Here is a 19,221-nt window from a genome sequence, read left to right as displayed (position 1 = left end):
TGCCTGCACACACTGCACTTGGCCTCCGGTAACTGTCTGGCCTGGCTGCCACTGTCCTCCTTTCTCTGCTGGTGGTCACTGGGTTGCCGCCGGGTTCCTTCCTTGACTCATGGGGTGACTGCTGCGGCCGTTCTCCCCCAGCCTCCTCTCCCACTCTCCGCCACCTCCTCACTCTCCCAGAGCGCTCTCCTGACTGACTTGGCGCGCTGAGGGAAACTGGTTAAAACCAGTTCCCTCTGGCTGTATCTCACGCGCTCTGCCCCTCCGTGCCTGTACCGTACTCTCTGACTGGCCGCGCGGGGCTTACAGAGGGTTCCACTGCTTGGCTTGTATGGTCGCCTTAGCAACTAGTCTATGCGGCCATTTAGACGCTTAAGCTTCTCTCTTCATGCCCCTTTTTAGTTCCACCATGCTAATTTCTAAGGCGAATTTTAGCCTTAGCTGCTAAGTTCACCTTACACACAAAAATACATTAACACAATTATGTGACCCTCTTTTATAGGGTTACAGAACCTGAACTGAAAATTAAAAGTCAAAATAACCATATACATGTCTTACTTACCTCCTGTGTAGTCTACACATCAATCTCTTTCTTCTCTCCTGCATTCCGTTTGTCCACTGTGATCATTGGAATTCACTGTCCTCCATTTTGAAAATGGCCATTACCCAATAACAGCTTCCTGGTCAGCACACTGTTAAACTGTAATATTGCCCACTTGAGCCATAGGGAAATATGGACATTACCTTGCACATTCAGTTGTAACTAACAGCAGCAGATATGTAACTGACAGCAACTGGTATATTTCAGGTCTGACAAAATGTTGTCAGAACTGGAAGGGATCACTGTAAGAAGAAAATGATGAGCTTTTGAGAGAAATTGACGGTAAGGTACGTATGTAATATTTATTTGCAGCTACATCATGTGTTTACTTTAAATACTTTTACCCAGTTCAGGCTCCCTTTAAGCACATTTTTCAGGAGAAAAAAATACATATATTTACATAGATCTGTACATCGGTTCTGAAAGAGGGACAAATGAGGAAGGAAGATGGACAAATGAGGAAGAAAGAGGGACAAATGAGGAAGAAAGATGGACAGAGGGATTGAGTTCCCAAAGAGGGACTGTCCTTCCAAAAGAGGGACAATTGGGAGCCATAGGTGAGATATGGTATTTGCTGATTACACCACCCCAGGATAATTGCTCTGCAATTCCCCTTAAAGTGAACCGAGCACCTTTTTAGCACTCAGGACATTTCTATAGCACATGAAAAATGCATGCCAACAATCTGTTTCATTATTAAAATAAACTTTCATTTTACCTTGTATTTTACAATCAAAGTAGTTTTATTAGGCTGTGTCAGCAGCCTGACGGTCCGCAGAAATCTCAGGAAGCTAATTGTTTTATTGAGCTAATTACCCAGAAGAAAACAATTCCTTTTCATCAACAAATTGGATGGGTAATTAGGACTGTTTGACACACACAATGTCTTTGAAGAAACAATCCTAATTACCCACCCCCTTTGTTGATGAAAAGGAATTGTTTTCTTCTGGGTAATTAGCTCAATAACAACTAGCTTTCTGAGATTTCTGCGGAAGGTCAGGCTGCTGAAACAGGCTAATAAAACTACTTTGAATGCTATAGTGCTATAGAAATGTCCTGAGTGCTAAAAAGGTGCTCGGTTCACTTAAAGTACACTGCCATCTGCACGTAAAGTAAACCAGAGATGAGTAACTGTAATACGTATCAGCAGCTTCCTCCAGCCCCATCCACATGGATTGCTCCCATGCCGCCGTCCTCAGTCTTTTCACTCTTTGATACCAGGTCCCGTAACATTGGCCAGCCGCGGCCAGTCAACACATGCACAGTGCGCTCTCTCCATCTCTCAGGTGGCTGGGAGCGTTCTGTGCGCCCTGCACATGTGTCGACTGGCCATGACTGTTGAAGTTACGGGACCCTGTACCGAAGAGGGAGAAGACTGAAGATGGCGGCGTGGGAGCGATCCGTGTGGATGGGGCTGGAGGAAGCCCCAGGTATGTATAGAACGTTTAAAGTTACTTGTCTCTGGTACACTTTAAATACAATGACATCTGTAATGTCAGACATTCTCTCTTGCTCTTGCTTGCATGTGCATGCATGTAGATTGCACAGTAAAAATGGCCATGTACTGGCAGATGGCAATCTGATTTTACCAATAGATAGATCCCTCTGTGATCAAAATCTGATCAGAGTGTGATCTGTTACTGCCACACACTGCAAATAGATTTTTAATCAACTTTAATTTTCAATTTATCGGGGGAGCCATATTTTAGATGGGGCTAGTCCAAAGGGAGGTCATTAGTCGGCCACCGATCTACTGCCGTTGCCATAGCACCCCAGACCCACCCTTTAGATGGTAAGCTCACAAGGGCAGGGCTCTCAACCAACCATATGTGTCTTGGAATTTGTTATACATTTTATATGTACATTGTAATTGTAATGTAATTTGTTATACAAATTATATACATTACTTTTGTCACTGTAATTACCAGTTTTGTATTTTGAACTAATTCTGTATTTTGTACCAATTCTGTATTTTGCATATTAGTGTACACCACTGTCTGTATTGTTTTGTACCCCATGTTTGTTTCTTACTTTGTACAGCTCCACGGAATATGTTGGTGGCTTGGCTATTTATAAAACAATGATAAAAATAATACATGCCAGCAGCATTGACCAACATGTGTACAAGGCTAATATTTCATTTCCATTTAAACAGGGGTGTAACTAGAGGGGAGCAGCACATGCGATTGCAGGGGGGACCAGAGCTGTGGGGGACCTCTACAACTAACCTTCCCTTCCTCCAATATAGAGCACTGTACTACAAATCAGGTGTTTTTGTGGCTACACCTGTTATGGGTGTGAAGGCCATGACACTTGTTTTATGACCCTTGTGAGATGGGCCCAAAGACTGTGAAGGGCACCAAGGTGAGGCAAGGGAAGGGGTGTAAACATTGGGGAGGCCCCATCAACTTTTTGCTGGGAGGCCCCATGAATTGTAGTTACGCCACTGCATGCAAACACACAATAACATGACTAGTAAAATGTAAGATTTGTCTAATAGCATCCCCGGTCAGCAATCAGGAGTTGCTTAAGATTTGCAAAACAAAGAGCTAATGTTTCCAGCTCAACTGTGAAACTTGATAGTGGCTTCATATAAACAACAAAAGACTTTCAGATTTCAGCACATTTTTAGACTGTTTGCTTTGTGAAACATTCATGATACTCATTCCAACCTCTGTGTCATGAAGCTTATGCAGTGACCAGATAGGTGATAAATCAAACTGGTATTCATCTGAGATGACGGCTCAGAAAAATGTGCTTTGCACAATGTTAGTTTGTTAATATTATACTGAGAGCAGATTATTTCTTGTGATATACTGAATGTGTGAATCAATATTTTGAAGTATTAGGTCTTTTTCACAATGCAGTGCATAACTCATGACTTTACCCCCAGGACACTGCTGGCCATCATTAAGTCTATGGTGTTTAGTAACTTTAGTAAGTTTAGCAGCTCAGCCACAAAAGTAGGTCACAAAAAATCACAAAGTGTGGTCAGTGCATGCTGCGGAGAACAGTGCGTTCCTGAATGCATTGGGTCAAGTGTAAGATTTCTGGCGTTGGGATTACAGTGTAGAGTGGTTTTTCAATGGTTGCGCTTCCAATGAAAAAAATGCTGTATGTTTCAGGAAACCAAGACATTTTGGGCATTTTGGGCAATTTCAGGCTCCTAAGTTTGTGGGAACATTTTGAAGATGGTCCCTCCTTGTTTCAACAGGACTACACACCAGCGCACACAGCAAGATCCACAAAGACATGGATGAGTGAGTTTAGTACGGAGGATCTTGACTGACTGGCCTGACCTCAACCTGACAAAACACCCCTGGAATAAATTACAGCGGTGACTGTGAGTCAGACCTTCTTGTCCAATATCACTGCCTGATGTCACAAATGTTATTATGGAACAATGGTCAAAAATTCCCATAAACGCAATCCTGAAACTTGTGGAAAGTTGGATACTCTTTCCAGAAGATTTAAAGTTGTTACAGCTGCAAAGGGTGGGCCGACTCCATATTAAAGCCTATGGATTAAGAATGGGAAGTCATTAAAGTTCATGTGTATGTAAAGGCAGGCGTCCCAGAAATAGTTAGGTGAATTAGCATGCAGTAAATGATATATAATGAGCGTTCATAAGTCACAGCATATAGTTAGTTACAGATAGTGTATAGGTGATATACTGTAGTTTGTAACATATGATATAAATAAGTATACACAGAGCAGTATATAGCTAGTAAGATATTGTATGTGATTGTAGAATGTACTCTAGCTTATGCTTAATTATTAATGACTGACCACTTGATATAAAAAGGGTAGGTTTATTTACAAATAATTCTTAAAGGATACCCGAGGCGAAAATAAACTAATGAAATAAACAATGGTATCCATCTTCCTTCTCCTAAAAATTACTTATTATGATATTCCACAGTTTTATTTTATGTTTAAATCTACTTTTAAGTTTTAACTGTTTTATTGTTTTTGCTCAATAACACATTCATTGAAGTATGGCAGAGCTAAAATCTATGAACTATTGACCCTTTTTATCTATTTCCTGCTCTCAGAAGCTATTTTCTGCTTGGAAAGTGTTTTATAGTTGGACTTTCTTATCAGTGAGGGTCACACTGTAGTCGCTTCCTGTCTGAGTCAAGACTGAGTCAGCCACTTACATACCTGATATTTAACTCTTTCAAGCAGAGAAAGAAAAAAAGGAACACAGCACAGTTATTTGTGTGCTAGGCACTGTACATACCCATGTCTATCTCATCATGTCACATGTCACCTCGGGTATCCTTTAACCACTTGAGGACCCACCCTTTACCCCCCCTTAAGGACCAGCGCTGTTTTAGCTGATCTGTGCTGGGTGGGCTCTGCAGCCCCCAGCACAGATCAGCGTGCAGGCAAAGCGACCAGATCGCCCCCCTTTTTTCCCCACTAGGGGGATGATGTGCTGGGGGGTCTGATCGCTCCTGCCTGCCGGGTGTTGCGGGGGGGGGGGGCACCTCAAAGCCCCCCTCCGCGGCGAAATCTTCCCTCTCCTACCTGGCCCCCCCTGGTAAGCCGGGCTGCACAGGACGCTATCCGTCCTGTGCAGCCAGTGACAGGCTGTCTCCTGTCACATGGCGGCGATCCCCGGCCGCTGATTGGCCGGGGATCGCCGATCTGCCTTACGGCGCTGCTGCGCAGCAGCGCCGTACAATGTAAACAAAGCGGATTATTTCCGCTTGTGTTTACATTTAGCCTGCAAGCCGCCATCGGCGGCCCGCAGGCTATTCACGGAGCCCCCCGCCGTGAATTGACAGGAAGCAGCCGCTCGCACGAGCGGCTGCTTCCTGATTAATCAGCCTGCAGCTGGCGACGCAATACTGCGTCGCTGGTCCTGCAGCTGCCACTTTGCCGACGCACGGTATAAGCGTGCGGTCGGCAAGTGGTTAAAGGGAACCAGAGATGAACGTTTCACACAAAATAAACATATCAGTCAATAGCTTGTAAAGAATAAATGCTCTACCTGATAATTTTGCCACTCTGGTGTGCCTTTTAGAGTGTTTTTTATCCATTATTGCTCCAGGAAAAATCCAATATAGCCGCCGGCTCATATCCCTTCTGCTTCCGGGTTATGAGTTCTGGATGTGCTGTCTACTCTCTATGAAACTATAGACAAGCAGGTCTGCTGCTACAGCCTTTCATCTGTGTGCTTTCAACTATTCTGGTATGCTGTGTAGCTGCCTGTCGGAAGTGTCTCTCATAGGAATATAACTCCACAGTGAACACAGATCACACAGCCGCAGCTTGTTTCAGAGCTTATTTTTCAGCAGAGCAGCCCCTCCCAGAGCAGCCCCTCCCATCAGAGCTCCGAATATGCAAAGCAGGAATGCTGAGCCAGGAGGGGGCAGACTTAGGCTTAAAAAGACTTCACAGAAGACTGACTCAGTTATAATGATTCCAGGTCAAACCTAGACTGAATGCTCTCTGGTTCTCTAGGTCCTGCAATGCAATAATCTTAAAAGGAACCTAAACTGAGTAGGATGTGGATTTTTCCTTTTAATATAATACCAGTTGAACAAGCATGCAGATCAGGTGCTCTGACTGAAGGCAGACTGGATTATCTTCAGCCAAAGAAATCAGCAGGGCTGCAAGGCAACTGGTATTGTTTAAAAGGAAACATCCATATTCCTCTCAGTTAAGGGTCCCTTTGAAGGACCTTTCGAGGCCAAATGTTCCCCCCAAAAAATAAAAAAAGTTAGATACCTGTATAACTTTGGTGGACACGGAGGACGACGTCCGCGCCCTCCGTGCCGTTCCGCCAGGTCCCCGCCTTTCAATATCCCCCCAAATGGCTCCCGACCCCATGGCCAGGGTCGGGCTCTGCTGCCTGTATAAAGATGGCCGCCGGCGCTGGCCGCAGCTGCGCACTCCGCACTGCGCAGCACTAGGGCCAACTCCCCGATCCACGCTACAGGAAACAGCCTGTTGCGTGGATCGGGGTGTTGGCCCTACTGCTGCGCAACCACAGTAGCAGCCAAGCGGAGTGCACAGCCGCGGCCAGCGCCGGCGGCCATCTTTATACAGGCAGCAGAGCCCGACCCTGGCCGTGGGATCGGGAGCCATTCGGGGGGATATTGAGAGGCGGGGACCCGGCGGAACGGCACGGAGGGCGCAGACGGCGTCCTCCGTGTCCACCAAAGTTATACAGGTATCTAACTTTTTTTATTTTTGGGGGGGAACATTTGTCCTCGAAAGTCCTTTAAGTCACCCATAACTATGACTTCACTTTTACTTGCAGCTTTTTCAATCTTCAGTAGTAGTTGCAGTTCTGCAGCATCATGGCTATGTGGTAGCCTATAGCACACCTCAATAAGCAATTGTCAACTGTTATTTCCACCATAAATATTTACACTAATAGGACTTGATTCACTAAACCATGCTAACTCGTAGCACGGCCACGCTAGCGTTTTTGCACGGAAATACAAAAACGTGCGCAGAAACGCTAGTGCGGCCATGGTATGGATTAGCACGGTTAAGTGAATCAAGACCATAGACTCCACATCTTCACAATCTTCATCCAGTCCTTCATTCAGGGTAGAATTTTTGGCAAAGGCATAAATACATTTTTGACAAAGAGACAGCCCCCTCCACATTTTCTGCCTGCTCTTACCTTCCTAAACTCATTATAAATATCTAAGTTTGCTATCCAGTAATGCCTTTCATCCATACATGTCACTGTTATTCCCACAAAGTGCATGATTCACAAAGCTTTTTCACCTGCGTTCCTCTGTTTTCACCTTATCTATGTTACTTTTTTTGCTCCCAAAGAGCAAAAATATAATATAATTAAGGTAAGAAAAGTAGTATTCAAATGAAGTTAATCAGGAACAACCTACTTTGAGTGATTATTTCGCTTGTAAATGTGCTGAAAGGTTATTTTGAACAGGGGTGATAAATAAGTCATTTATGAGAAGTTTTGTGAATATAACCTATTATGTCATAGCTTGTGTAGATTAAAACTAACTCTAGTTCATCATAAGTCTTCATTTAAATTTTTTCACTCGGTGTCCCTTTTGTAAAAAAATCTACCCCAATTAATTAGGGCAATACGTTTTGTACAGCAGGAGACACTGCAGCGCTTCCAAACAGAGGCTGCACCAGAATTAACTACCTGCAATAGATGTGCAGAGTTCCACAATATGGACAAAATTACACAACTTGCATCCAAAACAGGTACAGCAAAGCAAGGCGTTAGCTTCAGTATAAATAATATGTGCACAAATGATTCCCTACTAGACGTCCTCATCCTGCGATGTCTGCTCTATGAGATGTTACTACAGGCAGGAGAGCGATAATAGCTGCTGCAGAGCGGTGGGAGTTCAGGTAACTCGTTACTGCTGCAGCTGCTTATGGAGTGCCCGCTGTTTTCAAGACAGTAAAATATCGGTAAACCCTACCGATATTTTACTATCAGCACATCAATGTGAACTGAAAAATTCATAGTAACGTCATTTAACGTTTCATATTTTAAAATATTATATAACGTTACCATGAACATTTCAGTAAAGGCTTCGCCATGCGCCATTTTTTTTACTGCGCTATTTTTTAATGTACGTTGCTAGAGTAGGTATCACGGGCAACCAGGGGCGTAACTAGAAATGACGGGGCCCCATAGCAAATTTTTTGTATGGGCCCCCCCTTCCCCGTTTTGGGCTGACATACACATGTACTCTAGAAATTTTGCATGATTATGGTAGGGAATAGATTGTGAGCACTTCTGAGGACAGTCTCCAACAAGGACATGTCCACATGTGGCACGCATGTGGATGGGTATCCCGACGCACTGGAACATGGGCGTGCCGTGGTCATAATGAGTCATGGGCAGACAAAAAACAAAACAAAAAAACACAATAAGTAGCGGTGTTATTCACAGAGATTAGGTCCGACCAAATACATTTCAAATAAAAATAATCAAGTACTTACATGCCTCATGATAATTCACCAAGTAGTCTTGACAAAATGCAACCAGATTGGCGGCAGATATCCCCACAAAATACAATCAGATTGGTGGCAGATTTCCCAACAAAACAATCAGATTGGCTGCAGATTTCCCAACAAAACACAATCAGATTGGCGGCAGATTTCCCAACAAAACAATCAGATTGGCGGCAGATTTCCCAACAAAACACCAGGGCTGTGGAGTCGGTACAAAAATCTTCTGACTCCAACTCAGACTCCGACTCCTCAGTTTATGAAACCACGACTCCGACTCCAACTCCGACTCCGGGTACCCAAAATGGCTCCGACTCCTCGACTCCGACTCCTTAGTCTAATACTTCACAGTGCTGTGGATTTTGCACAAACATCATCAGACTCCGACTCCCGACTCCGACTCCTCAGTTTATGAAATCAACAACTCCGACTCCAGGTGCTCAAAATTGCCCAACTCTGACTCCACAGCCCTGCAAAACACAATCAGATTGGCGGCAGATTTCCCAACAAAACACAATCAGATTGGCGGCAGATTTCCCAACAAAACAATCAGATTGGCGGCAGATTTCCCAACAAAATACAATTAGATTGGCGGCAGACATCCCCACAAAATACAATCAGATTGGCAGCAGGTATTCCCACAAAATGCAATTAGATTGGCGGCAGATATCCCCACAAAGGCAGGTCCCCAGTCAGTGGGGGCCCCCATGCTGGAAGGGGGGGGGGCAGTGGGCACAGAGGCAGTGGGCACAGAGCGGCTGGGGGGGGAAAGCTTCCCCCTTCACCTAGGGGCCCCTTCCACGCTCCACCCTCTAAAATTGCAGCCTGCAGCGGCAGCAAGCGGAAATCACTTACTGAGAGAAGAGCTCTGCGCGCCACTGCTGGTCTCCATCTCCTGCACTGTCCAATCCCGCTCTCACAGGAAGTACTGCAAGAGCATGATTGAACAGTCAGTGCAGAAGACCAGACCAGCAGCACGCAGAGCTATGGCTCTCGGTAAGCCGTTCCGCTGGCTGGCTGCAATTCTGGAGGGGTGGGGTGCGCGGAAGGGGGTCCTAGGTGAGGAGGGGGAGGCTTCCCCCCTCCCCACCGCTCTGTGCCCACTTTCCTCCCTTCCTTCTTTGCCCCTCCTTCTAAGCTCTGGGGCCCCCAGGAGGTGGGCCGGCCGGGGCCCACCAATGGAAAAATTGGGGGTTCGGTGGCTAAGTCCAAGCCTGCCCCCAGCCCCCGCCCCCTCCGTCCACAGCAGCCAGCACCAGGCACATGTACCATCATGGCCGCCGGCCAGGGCCAGATATGGGTGGTGGTTGGCAGCAAGCCAGCAACACTCTCTCTCCCCGGCACTAGACTACACTAGACACAGATATACTTACAACAAAGCTGCTGCTTGCGTGGGCGGGTGACGGGTCGGGTCACACTCGCACTGTTCCTCCTCGGGTGGCCTCCGGCTCCAGGGCATGCTACTCCGCTCCGGTGCACGCTCCTCCACTCCAATCCAGACAGTCGGTCTGAGGAGAGGCAGCCACCTGTCCGCGGTCCGCTCCATCCATGATGATGTCCCTCCTCCAAGTCCTCCTCCTTCTTCCTCCCTGGCTGGCCTGGCCGGAACTATAGAGTAAGTGTCGGGCCGGCCGCCAGGGAGGGTATCAATGCGCAAAGTAGTCCCCCTCATCACTTCAGCCACGGAGCCACCTTAACAGATGAGGGGGGGCCTCTTCTACAGGGGGGGGGGGGTCCTCTACAGGGGGGGAGGGGCCCAGACCGAACCAGACCAACATGAATTGATTTAAAATTTGTAAAAAAGTGCTCTGAGCTACGGGCGGCGGGCCCCCTGTGACGCAGGGCTGCCGCGGGCCCTATAGCAACCGCTATGGCTGCTATCGTGATTGCTACGCCCCTGCGGGCAACACATGTATTTGAAAATACATGTAACTAATGCCTATTTATGACAACTAGAGAAATTGATTGTTGCAGCCCACCTTTTATGTGCAGGGATGGGCTGCACCTTAATGGGGAGGGTGCAGCTGCATTAGGGGGAGAAGATGGCTAAACGGTTGGAGGAGATTTTAAACTAGGATCTGGGGGGAGGCGGGAGGATAAAGTCTCAATACATAGACAAGATGAGGTAAAAAGACAGTGGGAACCTAACATGGGGGGTGGAGAGGGGGGTGGGGACAGTGTAAAGATTAAGGAGGTTGGTAAAAATTCAAGTAGCCCATTTCATGTAAACAAAATTGGTAAATGTGGTGGTAAAAATATAAAGTGCATGGTAACCAATGCTCGGAGCCTTGCAAATAAAATAGACGAACTAGAGTTCATTCTGAATGACAAAGGCTATGACACTGTGGGAAAAACCGAGACATGGATGGATGAAAGCCATGACTGGATAGCTAATTTAAAAGGATACAATGTGTTTAGGAGGGATAGAACAGGGAAAAAAAGGTGGAAGGGTTTGTCTCTTTGTTAAGAATTCTCTTACAGCTGTCCTCAACAATGAGATGGAGGAAGATTGCGAAGATGTGGAGTCCGTTTGGGTAAATATTCATGGTGGAAATAAAAGTTGAGAATTGCTTATTGGGGTATGCTACAGGCCACCTCTTATTAATGAAGCTGCAGAACTGCGATTACTACAGCAGATTGAAAAAGCTGCAAGTAAAAATGAGGTCATAATTATGGGCGACTTCAACTTTCCAGACATTGACTGGAGTATTGAGACTACCCATTCTGGTAAAAGCAGCAGATTTCTGGCAGCACTACAGGACAATTACTTGACTCAAATGGTAACTGAACCAACTAGAGGAATTGGGTTCGTGGATCTGATCATTTCTAATAGACCAGATAATGTATCAAATGTGCAGGTTCAAGAACAGTTGGGAAATAGTGATCACAACATGATAACGTTTGATCTGGTGACTGATAGGCCATGGGGCAGCGGGACCACTGAAACTATGAATTTTAGAAAAGCAAAGTTCAATCAAATTAGGCAGGCACTAAGTTTGGTGAACTGGGACAATGTACTACAAGGGGAAGACACTGAAGGGAAATGGCAAGCTTTTAAACTTATACTCAATCAATATTGTAGTATGTATATCCCATATGGAAACAAAATATCTAGGAATAAAAAAAGGCCTCTATGGATGAATAGAAAGGTTAAAGATAAAATGAAGAGGAAAAAGAATGCCTATAAGGTCTTAAAACAGGAGGGGACCGAGGCTGCACTAAGCAATTAAAAGGAGTGCAATAAAAATTGTAAAAAAGAAATTAGGCAGGCAAAGATTGAAGCTGAAAAACAAATCGCTAAGGATATCAAATCTAACCCAAAAAAAGTTTTACAAGTACATTAACTCTAAAAAAAGAAAGGTTGACTGTATAGGACTCCTAAAGGATGAGGGTGGGAACTCAATGGTGGATGACCAAGGTAAGGCAGAGTTATTAAATGCTTTCTTTGCTTCTGTCTTCACAAAGGAAACAGCACTGTTGCAAACTACAGAGGCGGAAGAGTCTCAATCTTTTAACTGTAATATTAAATACTTAACGCAGGAAGAAGTGAAGGCAAGACTAAATAAATTAAAAATAGACAAGGCACCTGGCCCGGATGGCATGCATCCTCGGGTCCTAAGGGAATTAAGTTCAGTTATAGATAAACCCCTTTATCTTATCTTTTGTGACTCTCTTGCAACTGGCAGAATCCCAGTGGATTGGCGTACAGCCCACGTTTTCCCATTATTTAAGAAGGGCAAAAAATCAGATCCAGGAAATTATAGACCTGTAAGCTTAACATCAGTTGTATGCAAACTATTTGAGGGGTTACTAAGAGATACTATACATGACTTCATAGTAGAAAATAATCTTATTTCTCAGCATCAACATGTGTTTACTAAAGACAGGTCCTGTTTGACTAACATGCTCAGCTTTTATGAGGTAGTGAATGCTAATATGGATATTGGGAATGCTGTAGATTTGATATACTTGGACTTTGTAAAGGCCTTCGGCACTGTTCCCCACAAAAGTCTGGTGCAAAAGTTGAGGATGCAAGGACTGGGTAGAGTCTGTGTTCATGGATAGGGAACTGGCTAATGGACAGAAAACAAACAGTTGTGGTCAATGGATCGTACTCAAAATGGGAGACTGTTAGCAGTGGGGTCCCACAGGGGTCTGTTCTGGGTCCAGTGCTCTTCAATTTATTTATTAATGACCTAGTAGATGCAGTAGTGAGCAATGTTGCTATTTTTGCAGATGATACAAAATTGTGCAGAATCATCAACTCTCAGGAAGATAGTGTCATATTGCAACAGGATCTGGATAGGATGGCTATATGGGCACATACATGGCAGATGAAATTCAATGTTGACAAATGTAAAGTCATGCATTTTGGACATACTAATGGTCTAGCACCATACAAAATAAATGGGATACAGTTGGGGACATCAAACTTGGAGAAGGACTTAGGAGTACTCATTGACAACAAGTTAAATAATCGTACTCAATGCCAAGCAGCTGCAGCTAAAGCTAACAAAATTTTGGTATGCATTAAAAGGGAAATAAAAACTCGAGATGCTAGCATAATATTGCCCCTGTTTAACTCTCTAGTAAGGCCACATCTGGAATATGGAATTCAGTTCTGGGCACCACATTACAAAAAAAGATATTGCAGTTTTAGAGCAGGTGCAGAGACGAGCAACAAAATTGATACATGGGATAGAAGGTCTCACTTATCAAGAAAAGTTAGATAAACTGGGTTTATTTATTCTAGAGAAAAGACGCCTCAGAGGGGATCTAATTAACATGTATAAATACATCAGAGGGCAATATAATAGCTTGGCGGATGAGCTTTTTGTCCCTAGGCCTTCTCAAAGGACTAGAGGACATGATCTGCGCATGGAGGAAAAACGTTTTAGCCATTTATTTAGGAAAGGGTTCTTTACAGTAAGAGTGATTAAGATGTGGAATGGATTGCCACAGGAAGTCGTTATGGCAAACTCTATACCTGCATTTAAAGGGGGCTTAGATGCTTTCCTTGCGTTGAAAGACATCCATGGCTACAGTTGATAGGTAATGCCTAATGGTGTTGTTTCAGGGATTTTGTCTGATTGCCATCTGGAGTCGGGGGGGAGTTTTTCCCTTTGGGGGCTGGTTGGACCGTGCCTTGTGGGGTTTTTTTCGCCTTCCTCTGGATCAACGGGGATATGTGAGGGAGCAGGCTGGTGTTGTACTTTATACTGGTTGAACTCGATGGACGTATGTCTATTTTCAACCAAAATAACTATGTAACTATGTAACTATGTGTATTGTTACTATTGTGTTATTTTCTGGGCATCAATCTCAGCAGAGGATATAAGCATCTCAGAAACCTACTATTACATTTTTCAGCTCAGTTGCTTCAGGCTGTGTGACCAAATATCCACAACCCAAGGTAGCACTAAAAAGCTGTCAGAAGGTATACTTCAATTTAACTCTAGAGTTCAGCTTAAAATATACAGATGAATTTCCATATTTGCTTACGGTCCATTCAGAGGCCGCAGTTTTTCATCCACTATGCTGTAAACACTCTCATGTATATTCATAGTCACCTTGCCCTTTCTCCTATGCTCTGTACATGACCCATAAATCAAAGGGGCTACATAGCTTAAAATGCAGGGGTTGCTATGCTAAGAGCCCCCCATTGTTAGCTCCACTACAAGTGGGTTAATGAAAGCCAGTCCTTTGCTAGCACGTTGTGCTCACTCTGTGTCGGTCTTCAGGATCAGCCCTTTCCCACAATCCTCTCTTTCTTTTCCAGCAATAATCTAATTACAGAGTTCCTGATGTACAATAGTTATAAGAGGTGATGTGAAGGCAGGATGAAGTAGCTGAGCTTCACACAAAGGGAACAACTTTCTGAAAGTCACTTTAGATTGGTGCCAGCCATTGAACCCTTCTGGCGGGCCGTATCCCGCTGTTTTGTTCCATGACAGGCAATGCATCAATTTAACATGCGGCAGCCACACACAATATCCCCCTTGAGGGAACTGGGAAGTGCGGGAGCATCTTGTACCATTTGTTTCATCTATGCATGGTACAAGCAAGTAGCAGCTGTGAGGGTATAGCTAACTAACTTAAAGAAGGCCTGAAGTTAAAGTGGAAGCCCTCATGTTTAAGTATGACTCATAGCTGCATTTTTACACAAATAGAAAGTCCTCTTTAAAAATAAATACCAAAATGTATAGTTTTCAGCTGTTTGTATATTTTGGTAGAGGAGTCCTCTTACCTATACATGTCAGCTTGACATTGACAACTCAGAATTGTTCATTTGATTGAAATAGTGATACCATATTATGCAAGCCTATAAAAACTATATTTACATTTCAATTCCTTAAGGTGGCCACACACCATACAATGTTTTAAATATCTGTTCAATTTAAGAATTGCAATCAATTTTTCTGACTGATTGTAACATTTCAAAAATATGACCGATGTACCACACACATATGTTCAATTTTTCCCAAATTATGATAAAAAATAATTGGAGACTCTGACAAAATTGCTAGGGTGTGTATATTAATAAATTGACAATCTAAAACACACCATATAATCTTTAAGAAAGATTAAAGAAAAATATCTGGCATTCCGGATCGATAAAAATCAAAGAAAACGGGAAATTAGATCGGATTTTCAGTCAAATGAAAAAAAGCTTTTGATTTTTTCGGGAGATACGATTGTTTTTATCGAATTGTCGTCAAATCGGATCATTTTATTGTATCATGTGTGGCCACCTTTAGGTTTCCCTTGCACCTGGGGCATACCAATAGATCCTGCAAGGGATGCAGCCGCAGTGGGGCCCAGAAGTAACAGGGGGCCCGTGGGAGAAGAAGTTTATTTTCCCTGTCCTGAGAGACTGACAACTAAGGGCACGGAGAGAATAAACTTTCTGCTCTCTGCACAATTGTTCAAATGACTGCATCTGCTCAGCCACTGGTAAGGAGTCATTCAGAGTTCTGTAGACAAAGATTTGTAGAAAGTCCTATTTAGTGTGCCGCAGTGTCTTGTGTACAGTTCCCAGCCTCTCCACCCCTCCCCAAGAGCTGTGTACTGTAGTGATGCTGGAGGAGTCTGTAGAGCTAGTTCTGCTCCATCAGAGGTGGACAGAGTGAGTGTAATAAGCTGAGGCTGGGAGCACACTCATCTGTTGGTTTTCTGTATGCATTTTTCTGTACATCATGTGTGCCTGCATGAGTTAAAACATGCACATTTTATCACAGAAGGGAATGTAATTGATAGAGAAAATGTGTGCATTGCTTCACTGGTGTCTGTTTTTATCTGCATGGGGAAACACATTAAAGTGTGCACTAGTCAATTGAATAACATTGGTTCCAAGTTTACATGTCCAGAAATCGATGGGAAAACCGGGCGGAAGGGGACCCCATCCAACATTTTGCAGGGGGGCCCCAGTTATTTCTAGCTATGCCCCTGCTTTGCACTCAGCTTAAAACTACAGTATACTTACCACTATTCTTACTCCCTAAGCCAATTACCCCTTACCTCCTCCACCCTCAACAAACACACATACACACACACTCCTAGTAGTTCTCGTTCACCATGAGCTTGCTGGGTAGTCTGTAACTCTTACCCCCTAAGCAATGCCTAATACTAGCCTTACCATCTTGTATGCTGCCTGATGCCTAACCTAACTATCCCCTCAATATCTAAAACATTGCTATGTTTCCTAACTATAACAGTCCCCCACCTTTCCTATTGCCTAACCATAACCTACACTGATGCCTTCCCTAAACTTCATTCAATGTTTAGCACAAACTGTACCAACAAAGTGTAATTCTATCTATCCCCTCATGTCTAACATTTACCATCTTCCCTTTACTTAACCCTTCCTGTCTCCCCTTATACCCAGTCCTAAACTTATCAGCATGCCTAACTTTAAGTGTGTCAGAAAGTAGTCGCCGGCACCATCTATTTATCAGCTCTTTTATTGGTTAAAAAAGACACATGACAGTTAACAGCGACGTTTCGGAGAACCTCCTTTCTCAAGCTCTATCAGTGTCTACAATAAACATCCTATAATCACTTCCTTTTATATCTAGCTGGATGGAGAGTCAGCCAATCACATGTCACTGCCACCTTGTGGCGACCAATCCCCGTCCGTCTTACCATGCGGACTTGATGGGGAACTTGTTTCCAAAAAAGCGGACATGCGTACAGGCGGACGCGTCATCCCATGCGGCGGGGCGGGAGCGAGTCCGACGCCAAATGCAACGCCGACCAATGGGCGTGAGGCAGACGATGTCAACAACCATCCGTCACGCCTACCATCTGGCGGACCAGATGGGGAACTGCCTCACGGAAAGCCGCAAACGCGGCCGCCCACTGAGCAACCACGTGAACAAAGATGTAACCGTTCACGTGGGCTTTCAGCGCACACATCGGCATCCAGGAACGCCCCCCGCCCCGCCGCATGGTAACAGAGCACGCCACAGCCATAGCAACCCACGGAAACCAACAATTCAGATCACAAGCAGGGACGACAGTGTCCACACAAGTCTAAATCATACTATAAGAGTTGAGCAATATTAAAGTGGCCTACATAAGTGGTGTCATATCATATTCTCTATTCAGTCCCCTAGGGGATAAAGTGTCCAATAGTCGTATCCATTTGGACTCACAATATAACAGTTTTTTGAGTCTGTCACCTCCCCGTCTAAGTGGTTTAATCTGTTCTAGAATTTGAAACCTCAGTTGATTAACAGAATGTTTAGCCTGTATGAAGTGTGACGGGACAGCTAGTTCTAATGCTGGCTTTCTGATTGTGCTTTTATGTGCTGAAATTCTGTCTTTCACTCTTTGTGTGGTCTGTCCAATATAGAGCAGACCACAGGGACATTTTAAAGCATATACTGCATATCTAGTATTACAGTCATAACAACCATTGATAAAGAATTTTCTACCACTATGGGGGTGGGTGATATAACTGCCTCTAATTACACTATTGCAATGTACACATCCCAAACAGGGATATGTCCCACTAGGTCTGGTGGATCTATATGTACTTTTTTTGGAAGGGCCCAAATCTGCATGTACTAACTTGTCTTTTAATGTAGGTGCTCTCCTATAGGACATAAGTGGGAAGGTCTGAAACTCATCAATATGAGGGAAATTATCCCTCAACAAATGCCAATTATTACGTATTACTTTTGCTATATCTTCACTCGCTACATTAAATTGGCTAACAAATGGAATCCTTTTATTTTGTCCTCTCCTACGATTTGTCCTATCTGTTCTGTCGTCCCTATCAATCTGCTGTCTTGCCTTCTCCAGTAATGGTCTCGGATATCGTCTCTTAGTAAATTTAAGTTGCATCTCATCTAGCCTCTCATGGCACATGTTGACATCATTAACTATACGTTTAACCCTCTGAAATTGGCTTCCCGGGATAGATAGCTTAGTACCCGGGGGATGGAAACTATCATAGATCAAAGTTGAGTTCATGTCAGTTGGTTTTACATAAATGTCGGTATCAAGTTTACCCTCTCTGAGTCTCACCAACACATCCAAATAGCTAACTTCAAGTACATCATCATGAACTGTCAATCTAATGCTGGGGCACTGTGTCTCCATCTGTGCCACAAATTCTAATAGACTCGAACGTGGCCCCACCCACACACAAAAAATATCGTCAATATAACGCATCCAACATTTTGCATGTTTCAAAAAAATATAATTAGTATACACAAATGTTTCTTCATATGCGTTCATAAAAATATTTGCATAGGTTGGGGCCACGTTCGAGCCCATTGCTGTTCCTCTGAGCTGTAAATAAAACTGATCTTCTACCATAAAGTAGTTACATGTCAACAATAGCTGTAATAATCTGCATAAAAATATTCTCTGTTTCACAGAATAATCAGAAGCAATCATCAGGATGTGTTCAACCGCCTCCACACCTCCATCATGTGGGATGGAGGTGTAGAGGGATTCAACATCCATAGTCACCAACAGGGCCCTGTTGGTGACTATGGATGTTGAATCCCTCTACACCTCCACTGATTATTCTGTGAAACAGAGAATATTTTTATGCAGATTATTACAGCTATTGTTGACATGTAACTACTTTATGGTAGAAGATCAGTTTTATTTACAGCTCAGAGGAACAGCAATGGGCTCGAACGTGGCCCCAACCTATGCAAATATTTTTATGAACGCATATGAAGAAACATTTGTGTATACTAATTATATTTTTTTGAAACATTCAAAATGTTGGATGCGTTATATTGACGATATTTTTTGTGTGTGGGTGGGGCCACGTTCGAGTCTATTAGAATTTGTGGCACAGATGGAGACACAGTGCCCCAGCATTAGATTGACAGTTCATGATGATGTACTTGAAGTTAGCTATTTGGATGTGTTGGTGAGACTCAGAGAGGGTAAACTTGATACCGACATTTATGTAAAACCAACTGACATGAACTCAACTTTGATCTATGATAGTTTCCATCCCCCGGGTACTAAGCTATCTATCCCGGGAAGCCAATTTCAGAGGGTTAAACGTATAGTTAATGATGTCAACATGTGCCATGAGAGGCTAGATGAGATGCAACTTAAATTTACTAAGAGACGATATCCGAGACCATTTCTGGAGAAGGCAAGACAGCAGATTGATAGGG

Source organism: Hyperolius riggenbachi, chromosome 6, assembly GCF_040937935.1.
Source record: "Hyperolius riggenbachi isolate aHypRig1 chromosome 6, aHypRig1.pri, whole genome shotgun sequence".
Taxonomy (NCBI): Eukaryota; Metazoa; Chordata; class Amphibia; order Anura; family Hyperoliidae; genus Hyperolius; species Hyperolius riggenbachi.
This window is presented reverse-complemented; position numbering follows the sequence as displayed.